The sequence below is a fragment of the Pseudophryne corroboree genome, chromosome 3 (genome assembly GCF_028390025.1).
Source record: "Pseudophryne corroboree isolate aPseCor3 chromosome 3, aPseCor3.hap2, whole genome shotgun sequence".
In the NCBI taxonomy this organism is placed as follows: domain Eukaryota; kingdom Metazoa; phylum Chordata; class Amphibia; order Anura; family Myobatrachidae; genus Pseudophryne; species Pseudophryne corroboree.
The window spans coordinates 663,414,278-663,430,248 of NC_086446.1; the positions used below are offsets into that span (position 1 = coordinate 663,414,278).

The window sequence follows — 15,971 nt, forward strand, 5'->3', positions numbered from 1 at the left end:
ATATAAGACCTATGCAGATCTGAAACGAAAAGCTGTACCAAGCCTTAAGGTAGGAGATCGGGTTTGGGTTTCCACACGTAACCTAAGATTAAAGGTTCCTACAAAAAAGTTTGCTCCCAGATTTATTGGGCCTTACCCAATCGAAAGAGTGTTGAATCCTGTGGCTTACAAAGTGAAATTACCTCCGCAGTTAAGAATTCCTAATGCATTTCATATTTCTCTCTTAAAACCACTGGTACTTAATCGGTTCAGAGCCGCTCTGCCTAAATCACCCAAGATCCAATCAGCACATGGAGATGAATTTGAGATTCACAAGATCCTCGATTCTCGCAGACGTTATGGTCGCATCCAGTACCTTGTCGATTGGAAAGGGTATGGGCCAGAGGAGAGATCTTGGGTAGATGCAGAGGATGTCCATCCTCCAAGACTTCTTCGGACATTTCATGCCAAGTTTCCAACTAAACCACATAGGTGTCCGGAGTCCACCCGCAAAAGGGGGGGTACTGTCAGCGTCCGGAGTCTTACCAGTACGCTGGGGCCTCGGGGCTGGCTTCCTTGGTATTGTGCGGGCAGCGGCGGAGGTGGGCTGCTGCGCCGGATCCGTGGGCAGCAGTAGCGGAGGAGAGGGGGTCCGCTCGTGGCGGCTGAACCGTTGCTTGGAGACCAGAGGCAGTGAGCAATGTGGCTTTGCAAAAAGGTCTGCATTACTGGGCGCCGCCATGTTGGAGACCAAGTTTTAAGCATAGTTCCTGTTTCCTGTTTCTTCCAGCCAATCCAGGGGAAGCTCTCCCTATAAAAGGGGGCTGGTTAAGGACAGGGATGCCAGTGCTTCAAGTTACAACCCTGTTGTAGGTGCTTTAGCCTGTGCTCCCAGGATTCCTGCTGTATCTTGGTTCCTCCTGATCCTGCTTGGTCGGCTCTCTGTTGCTGCTGCAGCCCTGCCGTTTCTTGCCTGCTACTGCCTGTGGAAGCGCTCCTGGAAAACCCGGTCCAGTAAGACTCTTTGGGCACAGTCGGCCCCGGGTCTTCTGCCTCGTCTTTCAAGCCACACTCCATAGATCTCCTTCACCAGCCACGCCTTTGTACCACTGACCACAGCCTGCAGATTATTATCTTCAAGCCTCGTTTTCCAAACCACAGTCCACATTCCTTGTTTCCAGCCACGTTTTCAACTACCATCCACAGTTCCACAGTTCATCATCTACAGTCTCGTCTTTCTAATCACAGTCCGCAGTTCTTCACCTCCAGCCACGTCTTTAACCATTGTGCTTCAGCCTCAGTTCCCTACCTCAGCTCTGTACATAATAAATACTTTCCATTGACTCCCAAACCCCGCCTATGTTCTTCATTGCTCCGTGTCCCATGCGAAGGAACTATATCCAGCCCCCTCATCTGGTTCATTCACAGCCTGCTACCTCCTCGGGCAAATCTCAGCTGCCGGATCCTCAAACCCTGCCAGACGTGACATGGAGACTGGCTAGGCCACTCCAGGACCTTGAAATGCTTCTTATGGAACCACTCCTTAGTTGCCTGGGCGGTGTGTTTGGGGTCATTGTCATGCTGGAAGACCCAGCCACGTTCCATCTTCAATGTTCTTACCGAGGGAAGGAGGTTTTTGGCCAAAATCTCACGATACATGGTCCCATTCATCCTCTCCTTAATACGGATCAGTCGTCCTGCCCCCTTTACAGAAAAGCAGCCCCAAAGCATGATGTTTCCACCTCCATGCTTCGCAGTGGGTATGGTGTTCTTGGGATGCCATTAATCATTCTTCTCCCTCCAAACACGGCGAGTGGAGTTTATACCAAAAAGTTTGATTTTGCTCTCATCTGACCACATTACATTCTCCCAATTCTCCTCTGGATCATCCAGATGGTCACTGGCAAACCTTAGATGGGCTTGGCCATGTGCTGGCTTAAGCAGGGGGACCTTTCGGGCGCTGCAGGAATTCAATCCATGATGACGTAGTATGTTATTAATGGTAACCTTTGTGACTGTGGTCCCAGCTCTCTTGAGGTCATTGACCAGGTCCCCCCGTGTAGTTCTGGGCTGATTCCTCACCGTTCTCAAGATCATTGATACCCCATGCGGTGAGATCTTGCATGGAGCCCCAGGTCGAGGGAGATTGTCAGTGATCTTGTATTTCTTCCATTTTTTAATAATTGCGCCAACAGTTGATCTCTTCTCACCAAGCTGCTTGCCTATTGTCGAGTAGCTCATCCTAGCCTTGTGCAGCTGTACAATTTTGTCCCTGGTGTCCTTAGCCAGCTCTCTGGTCTTGGCCATGGTGTAGAGGTAGCAGTCTGACTGTTTGAGGGTGTGGACAGGTGTCTTTTATACAGATAACCAGTTTAAACAGGTGCCATTAATACAGGTAACGAGTGGAGGATAGAAACACTTCTTAAAGAAGAAGTAACAGGTCTGTGAGAGCCAGAAATCTTGCTGCTTGGTAGGTGTCCAAATATTTATTTTCCACAAGAATATACAAGTAAATTGTTTAATAATCATACAATGTTTTTTCCTGGTTTGTTTTTTTCAGATTCTATCTCTCACAGTTGAAGTATACCTATGATGGAAATGACAGAACTCTCTCATCTTTTTAAGTGGGTCAACTTGCACAATCGGTGGCTGTCCAAATACTTTTTTGCCCCACTGTATGTATCTGGCACTGTGAGGGCATATATGTATCTGGCACTAGAGGCACCCATTTTTGGGCGTTTTTATATGTATGTGGCAGTATACTGGGGCATTATATGTGGCACTGTACAACATGACGAAAAACAGGGTTATGATATGAGGTCATACTTTTACAAACGTTATACCGAAAGGTGAGCACACAAAAATGGAGTGTGGCTTTGTGACAACTATGCCACGCCCCCATATTTGCTCGTGCGCTTTCGGCACGCGCATGTAGTGGCTCTTGCTCTTGACTACAGATCTCTTCTGGCTCTTTGCCTCTGACTGGTTGGCCACCCCTGGGATAATAGCTAGTAGTATACCCGTCAGTGGACGTCACAGCCTTTAAACATTTGGGCACCAATGAAGGATTTTGTATTGGCATTTGCATAAAGCAGCAGAAGGGCGATCGCCAAAATACTCTGACACGGCTGTGTCAAACTCAAAACCAACCCCATTTGATTTAGCTATCCTGTATTGCCAGACATCACTATAGATCTTTCTGATATATATGGCTGGCTGAATGTAAAAGAATATATACCTGAACAGATATATACTATCGCAGAGGGACGTTTGGTGGTGATGTCATCGCGGGACAGGTATGTGCAGGAGTCCAGACTGCGAGGAGGGAGTGGGAGGTGACGTCACGTATCTATCGCTCTTTCATTGGTCCTTGCGCTGAGAGTGGCGGCCATCTTGAAAGTGTCAGTGTGAGGCTTGGAGCTGGGCGTAGAGAGGGAGCGGCAGTACGAGGTAACGTCCGGTGCTCCGAGTGTGCACTGAGAAGCGTTACAGCCGGGTCCCGGGACGCAGGGGCCGCACAGATGTGAGACAGCGCTGTACAGGTGAGTCCCCGAGCAAGTCACTGAGTGACCGTAACGTAGTGTTACATGCAAGGGGTAATGTGTGATTGAGCTTCAACTCATAGAAAAGCAGGGACTGAGCAGGAACATACGGGCTTACCTTGTAGTAGAAGAGACGGGCAGAAACGCATAGACATAGACTTTTACACGTTCATAGGCAGATTACAAATGAATGAAATAAGCACCCCGGTAGATACATTGATATGGGTCTCTGTCTCTTTTGCTACCTACTTGGGCACTCATGAGTGTCCCAAGTAGGCAGCAAGAGAGACATACATGGACCCATGGGTGCCTAAACAGGCAGCAAGAGATAAGGACAGAGAGCCTGATTATGATTTGCATGGTATTTATTGCACAGCCACAGGAAAGCGGCCGTGCAATACCATACAATCCAAATGCAGCGTGAGGTGTCTGTAGGAAATTCCTCCTGCATGCATCTGCGATCCCGGTGCTGCATGGGATCAGGTGGCAAAGCTTACTCAGTCTAAAGGTGCATACACCCTGGGCGTTTTTGCCCAGCGTGTATGCACAGCGATCATCGCTGGGCTGAAAAGTGCTCAGTGCATACACACTGAGCGCTTTTCCCCCCTGCCCAGCGATGTCAGCGGGGGTGAGTGGCTTTACATAGCAGGACGCTATGGAAAGCCGCTCACCCCGCCGTTCATCTACTGGTAATACCAGTAGATGAACGGGGGCTGCCAGCGATGAAGCGGGAGCGCGCATCAGCGCTCACCGCTTGTCCATACACACTGGGCGGCTCGCACCAAAAGTGAGTTGCTTTCAGCTCAAATTTGCCCAGTGTGCTTGGGCCTTAAACCATCTGAACCGGTCAGCTGGGACCAGGAAGTCAGCGTTTGACAATGCAGACCCTGGGCTTGACATGCCTACAAAACGCGGGTTACACTCCGCCCTGCTTTGTAGAACTGTCCTAGTTGCTGCCTCTAAAATGCTGCAGCATGTGTGAGTGATCATGCAGGACCCACAAACTTCGGGATAACTATGTATTTAATAAGGTTTATGTACCAATCTGAATCAGGCCCTGAGACCAATGTACGAATGGACATAAGAAACCAATGATTAGTAGCCATTGATATTCCTGATCCGATGGAAATACTATTCACATTAAATTATTAGTATTCAATGGTTGCCAGCCATTGGATGCAGCTTTCCAATGCCATTTCAATGGCAGGCAGCTTTGTATGTAACTGTGACCACCTGGAAGGGTGTGTGCAGCTCAGTTTATGTATACATGCGAGAAGATTCGACTGCTGTACATGTGCGCATAGTAACCATTGATGGTAATGCCGTCCAACGGTTTTGATACACTGGATAGTAGCCATCGCATCGCTTGATTTGATGTCAGGAGCCCAGCTACCATTCAGTGCCAAGCATCCAATGTTCATCCGTGGACCAATGCATGCCTAAGCAGGAGGCAAGAGAGATGGATAGAGACACCGTAGCTGGCAGCGAGAGAGACCCTGTGGTTGCCTGCGCAGGTGGAGAGAGACAGAGAATCATGTTGCTTAAGCAAACAAGAGAGATAAAAAAAAAAAAAATATATATATATATATATATATATATATATATATATATATATATATATAATTTATTATGCACAAGTCTCAAGCAGGGCAGAAAGTCATGTGGCCATAGAGCCTTAGGAGCTCAGGCAGATAGTGGACAGAGACACTTAGGTGTACAGCCAAGCAGCAACTGAAGTGATCAGTTGGTGCTGCGGTTAGCATTACTGCAGGGGTGGGGAACCTTTGTCCCTCCAGCTGTTGTTGAATTACACATTCTAGCATGTCCTGCTACAGTTTTGTTATTTGGCCATGCTAAAACTTTTGCAGGGCATGCTGGGATGTGTAGTTCAACAACAGCTGGAGGGCCGCAGGTTCCCTACCCCTGCATTACTGTCTCACAGCCCTTAAGTCATGAGTTCAATTCCTAACTAGTGCTATATGTGTAGTTTATTTGTACTCCTGTGTTTGCGTGTGTTTCCTCCCTCACTCCAAAAACATAAAGGTAGGTTGTTTGGCTTCTATGCAGGCAGACATTGGTTTGGCATCGGAAAGCGAACACCAGCTATTCGATAGAAATAACACTTATATCAGACGCAGAACATTGATAATTGCTAAACTGTTTAAAATGTCCTTCCCTAGGTGGATGTTTGGGTCGGCATACAAGGCAGCAAGAACTGACCGCATGAGAGGCAGGCCTAGACCTATAAGGTGCACATGCAGATAGTACTAGAACGTGGGTCTGCAACTTGCGGCTCTCCAGCTACTGTGGAACTATACATCCCAGCATGCCCTGCCTCCGTTTTAGCATGCCTTAAAAGCAAAACTGTAGCATTTATACCCCTTTCACACTGTAAACGCGGGTCACACCCTGAGAATTGTACAAAGGTACTTCCTGGGTGCGACCTGCCCTGAGACCCCTTTCAGGTCTTGCCGGGTCAGTTTGCCATCGGTGGCAGAGGCGGCACTTGGAGATGAGATCATCTCCACACCGCCTCCTATATAGTGTAAACGGATCCTGGATCGCATCGACGCGGGTTACCTGTTCACACTGCACCTAACCTGGGAATAACCCTGCTTTATTCCTGGGTTGAAATACTGGGTCAGGCGACCCGGGAATTCGGAACCCCTTTCACACCACACCTCAACCCGCGTGGACCCTGCAATATACTGGGTTATTTGTGCGGTGTGAAAGGGGTATTGTTTAGTTGTCATTATAATATAGATTGGCTGTTGTGCAGCCAACAATGGAAGGAGTAGTGGCACAAATGGCCGGTAGTGCAAACGCTGGAAATGTCTACAGCGAAAAAGGTAGAAGTTAAATTACAGTTATCCCCGTCCATTAGATTCCTCTGACACTGGTGTAGGGTACACGTTAGGCCAGGCATGTCCAAACTGCAGACCTCCAGCTGTTAAGAAACGACACATCCCAGCATACCCTGAGCCAGTTTTAGCATTCTCTGACAGCAAAACTGTGTCAGGTCATGCTGGGATATGTAGTTTCACAACAGCTGGAGGTCCGCAGTTTGGACATGCCTGCATTAGGCGATATATTAGACGAATCAGAACAATATATCGTCCAGATTTCTATGTATAAGCTCAATCGCGCGTGCACATATACGTCTGTCTGTGGGGTCGTCCCATCTGATGTGCTGAGATGTACCGCTATATTGCACGGATTGTGCAGTGTGTGGATGGCCATGTATATATCGATACATCAGTCGTGCCGTCAGCTGAAATACTCCTTGTTCTGATGTGCACCCAGCTTTAGGGAAGGTGGAATTAAATCAAATACACAATTCTTCTGTAGAAGATAATTGCCACTTCTGTCCCAGTCCTGTTGCCGCGACAACATATTTTAAACCCAAACAATAAGAGCCAATATTAAATGTACTAGCGATACTAAGCGCCATTTTGAAATGTTTGACCGATACCAGGCACCGTGTGTTTATAAATGTACTTTTAATGTGTAAAATGCGCCACAGACTCTGTTAATTCACAGTGCCCTGCACTGGGAGAATGTGCCATAAAGAGCACTATCAGTTGCCAATTATTCCTTTTCAGTTGTGGCATACCCTACCTCCTGCTGTGGCAGTTTCCTGCTGAAATAGCCGACATGGTGCTCCTGCCTATCTGGCCTCTCCTGGCTTACTACTCAGAGTGCATAACTGTGACGCAGGAGTCTGTACAATTCAGTTACTGTAGGCAGGTGACAACAATCAACATCTAGGCTTTACTTCTAATTACTACTGTTTTCTACCCCTTTCCCAAATATACTCTATCCCAGTGTTTCTCAAACCTCTTCCTGATGGAATCCTAATGCTAGGTACACACTGCTCAATATAGTTGCAGACCAATGGATTGGCAGATATATCTATAGCCGGATCTGGCAGTGTGTTGTGCTTACACACTGCCCGATCCGTCATGACTGACATCACAAACTGGGCGGGCATTTACACACGCCTGCCGGGTTCAGCCGTCAATGACCTGCGGCTGCTGCAGCATGTGTATAAGCGTTCGGCTGACCTCCCGTACACCCGCAACGGGTCATTGTGTGTGCTGCAGGGCCGATGCTTTATGTCTGTGTTTACAGACATATCGTTGGTACACACTAGCCGACGTAGCAGCGATATATCGGCCAGTGTTTACCCAGCATAACTGCTTGTTTTTCCAGATCTCCTAGCTGGAGCTCAGGTGTGGTAATTGAATAACACACTAGATCAACCGTATAGGTGGTACTAATTATTCCTGACGATAGCTTGACACTATGCACTGTTGGGGTTCCATGAGGACTGAGTTTGAGAATCACTGTTGTATTTATTCAATACATGTTGGGACATTAGATAATGCTTTGAGAGACCATTTTTTATGGTGTGAATACGGTAGACCCTCTGCTGAGCAGACTAAAGTAAACACATGGGCAGACGATGAGTGAGGCAGATTAGTAGACTGGCGGAATGTCACTGGTGGACCGTGAGGACATGGATGTAACCTGACAATGGACAGCAAGCGTGACGAGCTGTCAGCAATTGCATCTCCCAGGGACACAGACAGCAACTGAACGTACAGGTTACACTTGTAGACAGAAATAGCAACACTGGTATGAACACACAGGTTTACTGATAAAGCTGACCCCACATACTGTAGATCTGATCTTGTAGACTATCGGCAAGGTAGACAACACTATACAAAAAATGTTATGTCTTTTAGTTCGTGCTAACGGAAACAGAAATGTAATGAAGAGGCATGCAGGAGGTCATATCAAAAACTGCAATTAGCTTCTGAACACCTGTGGATTGCTTTAATGTAGTAGAACTGGTTTATACCTGCGAACAGTAATTGGTATTATTTTATTGGATTTTTCCCAAACACCCCATCTAAAGTTTGACATCTGCTTTTGCTTTCTGTGCAACATTCTGCAATACTTAAACTAGAGTCTTTAATTGTTTTGGTGGGCATATATTATCCAATTATCTGGGTGATCCCCCTGATTTTGGCGGATCACTTAGTTAATTGTACTGTGTATGTGCGCAACTGATCCGAAAAGAAAGATAGGTTGGCTATGCCGAGTCGTTCGGTATATCTGTCTGATGCAGTATTTTTAAAGCAGCAAGTCTGCCTCATCAGGCAGTACATGCATGGCCAACAGACTGGGAGGAATGGGGAAATGTCTCCTCCCCAGGGGGGGAACCCAGATATCGTGTGGCCTCGCACTGTGAAATATATCTCAGTACGTCCATGGTTTCTGCTGGTTGTGAGGGGGGGTCAGATCTGACAGGCATTTTATCTGACTAGGTATGCCCGGCATTAGACCTGATAAATTACATGGAGTAGGGTGTAACTGCCCCAGTCACTGGCTCCTAGTGAACTGATAGGCTAAGTCAGAGCCGGCCCTAACCAATATGATGCCCTAGGCAAAATTTTGGTTGGTGCCCCCTAGCACCACCGCTGGTTCCGCCTCTGACCTTGCACCTCTTTCCCAGCACCATCACCCCTCACCTATAGCAGTCCTTATTTTGGTGTTTGTACCCCCCTATCAGTGTCGGACTGAGGAATGAAGGGCCCACGGGGGAATGCTGTTGTAGGGGCCCATGCTTAAGGGTGTGGCCAGCCACCACAGAGGTTTGGCTAACCATTACAGAGTACATGTTCTGTGACCCTTGGTAAATATATAATAAACCATGTTCTTATGAAGTATAATGTAACATGTATAATGCATAATTCATGTGCACTAGGATAGAGACTGGAACCTGATCCCTAGAGGAGGAGGAGGGCCCATAGGTAGTGGGGCCTACCGGTGGTTTCCCCTGTTCCCCTGTGGGCCAGTCCGACTCTGCCCCCTATATTTTAAATAGGAACAGTTCGCACATTTGGCGCACAGCCCAAAAAGGGGTATATTTTTGCTGGCAAGGGGCATGGCCACACAATAGTAACCCCAATTCCAATTACGCCACACAGTACTTCAACTTTATTCACATTTGATCATGCGATAGTGTCCATAATTCATATTACATCCCACAGCAGTATTACTTTACCTTATAAACGTTACTCCTCACAGTAGAGCCCCTTATTCACATTACATCACACTGAATTGCTCCTTATTCACATTACACCACACTCTATTGCTCTTTATTCACAGTAGATGACACAGTAGTGCCTTTTCTATATGCAACGCCACATAGTAGAGCACCTTATACACATAATACCACACATTAGTAATGCATTTATACACCTAATTCCACACAGTAATGCCCCTTACACATGAGACACCTTATTAATATCCTTATAAACATAATGCGCCTTACACATTATGACAACCTTTATTAATGCCCTTATACACATAATGTCCCTTACACATATGCCACACATTATTAATGCCCTTATACACATAACACACATAGTGCCCCTTACACATATGTTGCACATTATTAATGCATTTTTACATGACACATATAATGCTCCTTACACATATTCCGAACACTATTGCACAACCAACCCACTTACATGCACACAGCACTCACGCTGCCACTAACACTGTGACCTCTGCTTGGATACAGATGTGTCCTCATAAATCTTGCCTCAATGCTAACGTTGGGCACATCTTTTTTTTTTTTTTTTTAATGAAAATGCATCTTATTTGCATTGCTATGTGGCTAGGATGCACAAGCAGCTTCTGCTGATTAAAATGATATACAGCATGCCTATATACTGTATGAGACTGTGGCTGTATCTGCATATGAAATGCTACACACAGAATATAGGCATGCTGCATATCATTTTAATCAGCAGAAGCTGCTGATGCCCCTAGGCATATCAAATGCCCTAGGCAATTGCCTAGTTTGCCTATGCCTATGGCCGGCTCTGGGCTAAGTACTGGTTAAGGCCATGAGGTATGCGGAGTACATTGAAGGCAATAGGGGCCTGATTCAGAGATGGACGCTAATTCAAAGCCGCGTGTAAGTGGCTTTGAATTACCGTCTAATTTGGAGGTGGGAACATGCACGAGACACAGGGCCGGTTCTAGGGCTATTTGCGCCCCGGGAGGGAAATTATGGGCGTGGCTTCACGCAGGGGGCGTGGTCAGTTACTCCCCCTGTACAGTACTAGGGCCGCTGAAATGCTGTGCGGTGCGCGATGACTTCATCGCGCACCGCACAGCTAAGGTCCTCTCCACGAAGGTAAACTAGACGCTACGCGTCTAGTTCCCTTCGCAGCGGGACAGAGTGGGCAGCGGGGGGCACAGCAGCAGCGGATCTTGCCATGGTGCGGCACCCTCCGGCTGGCGCCCCGGGCAAAGGTCCTGCTTGCCCGTGGCAAGATCCGCTACTGAGGAGACACCACAGGAGTAGAGACGCCTCCTGTATGTAGCTGTGATCTCAGCACTGCAACAGATTTTGCAAGCTGGGATCCATCAGCGCTACCATCAGCTGCAACGTTTATTCAGATAGCAGCTGATAACAGAAGGGTGGTCTGTGAGGCCAGGAAGAGTCTTGACTCTGCCCTCCTTTTCTGGGAATGCAGCCCCCACCCCCTCAACGCCACTACCTTTCAATGAGGCAGTAGCAGAAGGGAATAATGGCGATATCGCAAGGCCTGTTAATGTGGAATCTGCAAGTGGCGGGTCTCCTGTTTCCATCTCTGAATCAGGCCCAATGTTACGTGATTCCTCGGCCTGAAATACTTGTATATGAATAATTGCAGCATTGAATTACCGTCTAGTGTTATATTGCTCCTGTGAACGTTTGCTCTACTGACCCACATGTTTCCGTTCTGGTAGTAATACCCACGCTTTCCCATGACTGCTGATAGAAATCACTCTGGTGGTTGATTTTTATCTGAAAAGGGTCTTTTGCAGCAAAGTATGTTGTGAATAATCCCCCTGCTTATTGCTGTACAACATTTTGGCCACTTAAAAAGCACAGTACATCACTGATTGTTGTATTATGTATGGCTGAATAATGTAATAATACTCTTCAGCTTGAATTCCGCATTACTACAATTGTTTCCCACTATGAATAGTGTGGAAACATGGTCTACAGGAAAATGGTGGGTCATTCCGTGTCAAATCAACAGTGATTTCTCGAACGTCCTAAGTGGATGCTGGGGACTCCGTCAGGACCATGGGGTTTAGCGGCTCCGCAGGAGACAGGGCACAATAATAAAAGCTTTAGGATCAGGTGGTGTGCACTGGCTCCTCCCCCTATGACCCTCCTCCAAGCCTCAGTTAGATCTTTGTGCCCGGCCGAGAAGGGTGCAATCTAGGTAGCTCTCCTGAGCTGCTTAGAATAAAAGTTTAAGTTAGGTTTTTTATTTTCAGTGAGTCCTGCTGGCAACAGGCTCACTGCTACGAGGGACTTAGGGGAGAGAAGTAAACTCACCTGCGTGCAGGATGGATTTGCTTCTTAGGCTACTGGACACCATTAGCTCCAGAGGGAGTCGGAACACAGGTCTCACCCTGGGGTTCGTCCCGGAGCCGTGCCGCCGACCCCCCTTGCAGATGCCGAAGTTGAAGAGGTCCAGACAGAAACAGGCGGCAGAAGACTTTCAGTCTTCATAAGGTAGCGCACAGCACTGCAGCTGTGCGCCATTGTTGTCAGCACACTTCATACCAGCGGTCACTGAGGGTGCAGGGCGCTGGGGGGGGCGCCCTGGGCAGCAATGTATTATACCTTTTTTATGGCTAAAATACATCACATATAGCCCTTGAGGCTATATGGATGTATTTAACCCCTGCCAGATCTCACAAACTCCGGGAGAAGAGCCCGCCGTTTTAGGGGGCGGGGCCTATTCTCCTCAGCACACGGCGCCATTTTCCTGCTCCGCTCTGCTGTGAGGAAGGCTCCCAGGCTCTCCCCTGCACTGCACTACAGAAACAGGGTTAAAACAGAGAGGGGGGGCACTTATTTGGCGATATGTTTACATATGTGAAAATGCTATAAGGGAAAACACTTGTATAAGGGGTTGTCCCTGTATAATTATAGCGTTTTTGGTGTGTGCTGGCAAACTCTCCCTCTGTCTCCCCAAAGGGCTAGTGGGGTCCTGTCCTCTATCAGAGCATTCCCTGTGTGTGTGCTGTGTGTCGGTACGTGTGTGTCGACATGTAGGAGGACGATGTTGGTGAGGAGGCGGAGCAAATTGCCTGTATTGGTGATGTCACTCTCTAGGGAGTCGACACCGGAATGGATGGCTTATTTAGGAATTACGTGATAATGTCAACACGATGCAAGGTCGGTTGACGACATGAGACGGCCGGCAAACAAATTAGTACCTGTCCAGGCGTCTCAGACACCGTCAGGGGCTTGTAAAAACGCCCATTTACCTCAGTTGGTCGACACAGACACAGACACGGACACTGACTTCAGTGTCGACGGTGAAGAAACAAACGTATTTTCCTTTAGGGCCACACGTTACATGTTAAGGGCAATGAAGGAGGTGTTACATATTTCTGATACTACAAGTACCACAAATAAGGGTATTATGTAGGGTGGGAATAATCTACTTGTAGTTTTTCCTGAATCAGATAAATTAAAGTGTGTGATGATACGTGGGTTTCCTCCGATAGAAAATTATTGGAGGTATACCTTTTCCCGCCAGAAGTGAGGGCGAGTTGGGAAACACACCTTAGGGTGGATAAGGCGCTCACACGCTTATAAAAACAAGTGGCGTTACCGTCTCCAGATACGGCCGCCCTCAAAGAGCCAGCTGATAGGAAGCTGAAAAATATCCTAAAAAGTATATACACACATACTGGTGTTATACTACGACCAGCAATCGCCTCAGCCTGGATGTGCAGCGCTGGGGGGGCTTGGTCGGATTTCCTGACTGAAAATATTGATACCCTTGACAGGAACAATATTTTATTGACTATAGAGCATTTTAAGGATGCATTTCTATATATGCGAGATGCGCAGAGGGATATTTGCATTCTGGCATCAAGAGTAGATGTGATGTCCATATCTGCCAGACGATGTTTATAGACACGACAGTGGTCAGGTGATGCAGATTCCAGACGGCACATGGAAGTATTGCCGTATAAAGGGGCGGTCCATCGGACCTGGTGGCCATGGCAACAGCTGGAAAATCCACTTTTGTTACCCCAAGTCACATCTCAGCAGAAAAGGACACAGTCTTTTCAGTCTCAGTCCTTTCGTACCCATAAAGGCAGGAGGGCAAAAGGCCAGTCATATCTGCCCAGGGTTAGAGGAAAGGGAAGAAGACTGCAGCAGGCAGCCCATTCCCAGGAACAGAAGTCCTCCACAGCTTCTGCCAAGTCCGCAGCATGACGCTGGGGCCATACAAGCGGACTCAGGTGCGGTGGGGGGTCATCTCAAGAGTTTCAGCACGCAGTGGGCTCACTCGCAAGTGGACTCCTGGATCCTACACGTAGTATCCCAGGTGTACATTGGAAATTCGAGACGTCTTCCCCTCACAAGTTCCTGAAGTCTGCTTTACCAACGTCTCCCTCCGACAGGGAGGCAGTATTGGAAAAAAATTCACAGGCTGTATTCCCAGCAGGTGATAATCAAAGTACCCCTCCTACAACAAGGGAAGGGGTATTATTCCACACTATATTGTGGTACTGAAGCCAAACGGCTCGGTGAGATCTAAAAGATTTGAACAATTACATACAAGGGTTCAAATCAAGATGGAGTCACTCAGAGCAGTGATAGCGAACCAGGACGATATGGTGTCACTGGATATCAGGGACGCTTACCTACATGTCCAAATTTTGCCCTTCTCACCAAGGGTATCTCAGGTTCGTGGTACAGAACTGTCACTATCAGTTCAGACGCTGCCGTTTGGATTGTCCACGGCACCCCGGGTCTTTACCATGGTAATGGCCGAAATGATGATTCTTCCTAAAAGAAATATGGACGCTTTCCTGATAAGGGCAAGGTCCAGAGAACAGTTGGCGGTCGGAGTAGCACTATCTCAAGTAGTTCTACGACAGCACGAGTGGATTCTAAATATTCCAAAATCGCAGCTTTTTCCGACGACACGTCTAATGTTCCTAGGAATGATTCTGGACACAGTCCAGAAAAGGATGTTTTCTCCCGGAGAAGAAGACCAGGGAGTTATCCGAGCTAGTCAGGAACCTCCTAAAACCAGGAAAAGTATCAGTGCATCATTGCACAAGGGTCCTGTGAAAAATGGTGGTTTCTTACAAAGCGATCCCATTCGGTAGATTTCACGCAAGAACCTTTCAGTGGAATCTGCTGGGAAAATGGTCCGGATCGCATCTTCAGATGCATCAGCGGATAACCCTGTCTCCAAGGACAAGGGTGTCTTCTTCTGCGGTGGCTGCAGAGTGCTCATCTATGAAAGGGCCGCAGATTCGACATTCAGGACTGGGTCCTGGTGACCACGGATGCCAGCCTGAGTGGCTGCGGAGCAGTCACACACAAGGAAAAAATTTCCAGGGAGTGTGATCAAGTCTGGAGACTTCTCTCCACATAAATATACTGGAGCTAAGGGCAATTTACAAGGCTCTAAGCTTAGCAAGACCTCTGCTTCAAGGTCAGCCGGTATTGATCCAGTGGGACAACATCACGGCAGTCGCCCACGTAAACAGACAGGGCGGCACATGAAGCCGGAGGGAAATGGCAGAAACTGCAAGGATTCTTCGCTGGGCGAAAAATCATGTGATAACACTCTCAGCAGTGTTAATTCCGGGAGTGGAAAACTGGGAAGCAAACTTCCTCAGCAGGCATAACCTCCACCCGGGAGAGTGGGGACTTCAGCGGGAAGTCTTCCACATGATTGTAAACCGTTGGGAAAAACCAAAGGTGGACATGATGGTGTCCCGCCTGAACAAAAAATTAGACAAATATTGCGCCAGGTCAAGGGACCCTCAGGCAATAGCGGTGGACGCTCTGGTAACACTGTGGGTGTACCAGTCAGGGTATGTGTTCCCTCCTATGCATCTCATACCAAAAGTACTGAGAATCATAAGAAGGAGATGAGTAAGAACGATACTCGTGGTTCCGGATGGGTCAAGAAGGACTTGGTACCCGGAACTTCAAGAGATGCTCACGGAAGAACCGTGGCCTCTACCTTTAAGAAAGGACCTGCTCCAGCAGGGGCCTTGTCTGTTCCAAGACTTACCGCGGCTGCGTTTGACGGCATGGCAGTTGAACGCCGGATCCTGAAAGGGCATTCCAGATGAAGTCATCCCTACCCTGGTCGAAGCCAGGAAGGATGTAACCGCAAAACATTTTCACCGCATTTGGCGAAAATATGTTGCGTGGTGTGAGGCCAAGAAGGTCCCTACAGAGGAATTCCAACTGGGTCGTTTCCTACATTTCCTGAAAACAGGACTGTCTATGGGCCTAAAATTAGGGTCCATTAAGGTTCAAATTTCGACCCTGTCAAATTTCTACCAGAAAGAACTGGCTTCAGTGCCTGAAGTTCA

General features: G+C 47.7%; 1 protein-coding gene and 1 long non-coding RNA gene across 5 annotated transcripts in view; one reads left to right on the forward strand and one right to left on the reverse strand.

Moving 5' to 3' along the window:
* LOC135056542 (uncharacterized) overlaps window positions 1–3,405 on the reverse strand; it is a 30,724-nt gene extending 27,319 nt beyond the window's left edge. The window contains exon 1 of the long non-coding RNA XR_010244006.1: window positions 3,218–3,405. This is a non-coding gene — a long non-coding RNA (uncharacterized LOC135056542). The remainder of the gene's footprint in view (window positions 1–3,217) is intronic.
* PLEKHA1 (pleckstrin homology domain containing A1) overlaps window positions 3,315–15,971 on the forward strand; it is a 145,764-nt gene continuing 133,107 nt past the window's right edge. For 2 of the 4 annotated variants that reach the window (XM_063961857.1, XM_063961858.1), the window contains exon 1: window positions 3,319–3,521. The gene's annotated coding sequence lies outside the window, so the exon portion shown is untranslated. Of the gene's footprint in view, window positions 3,522–15,971 lie in introns of all 4 variants that reach the window. The other 2 variants (XM_063961860.1, XM_063961859.1) reach the window with 2 other exon arrangements.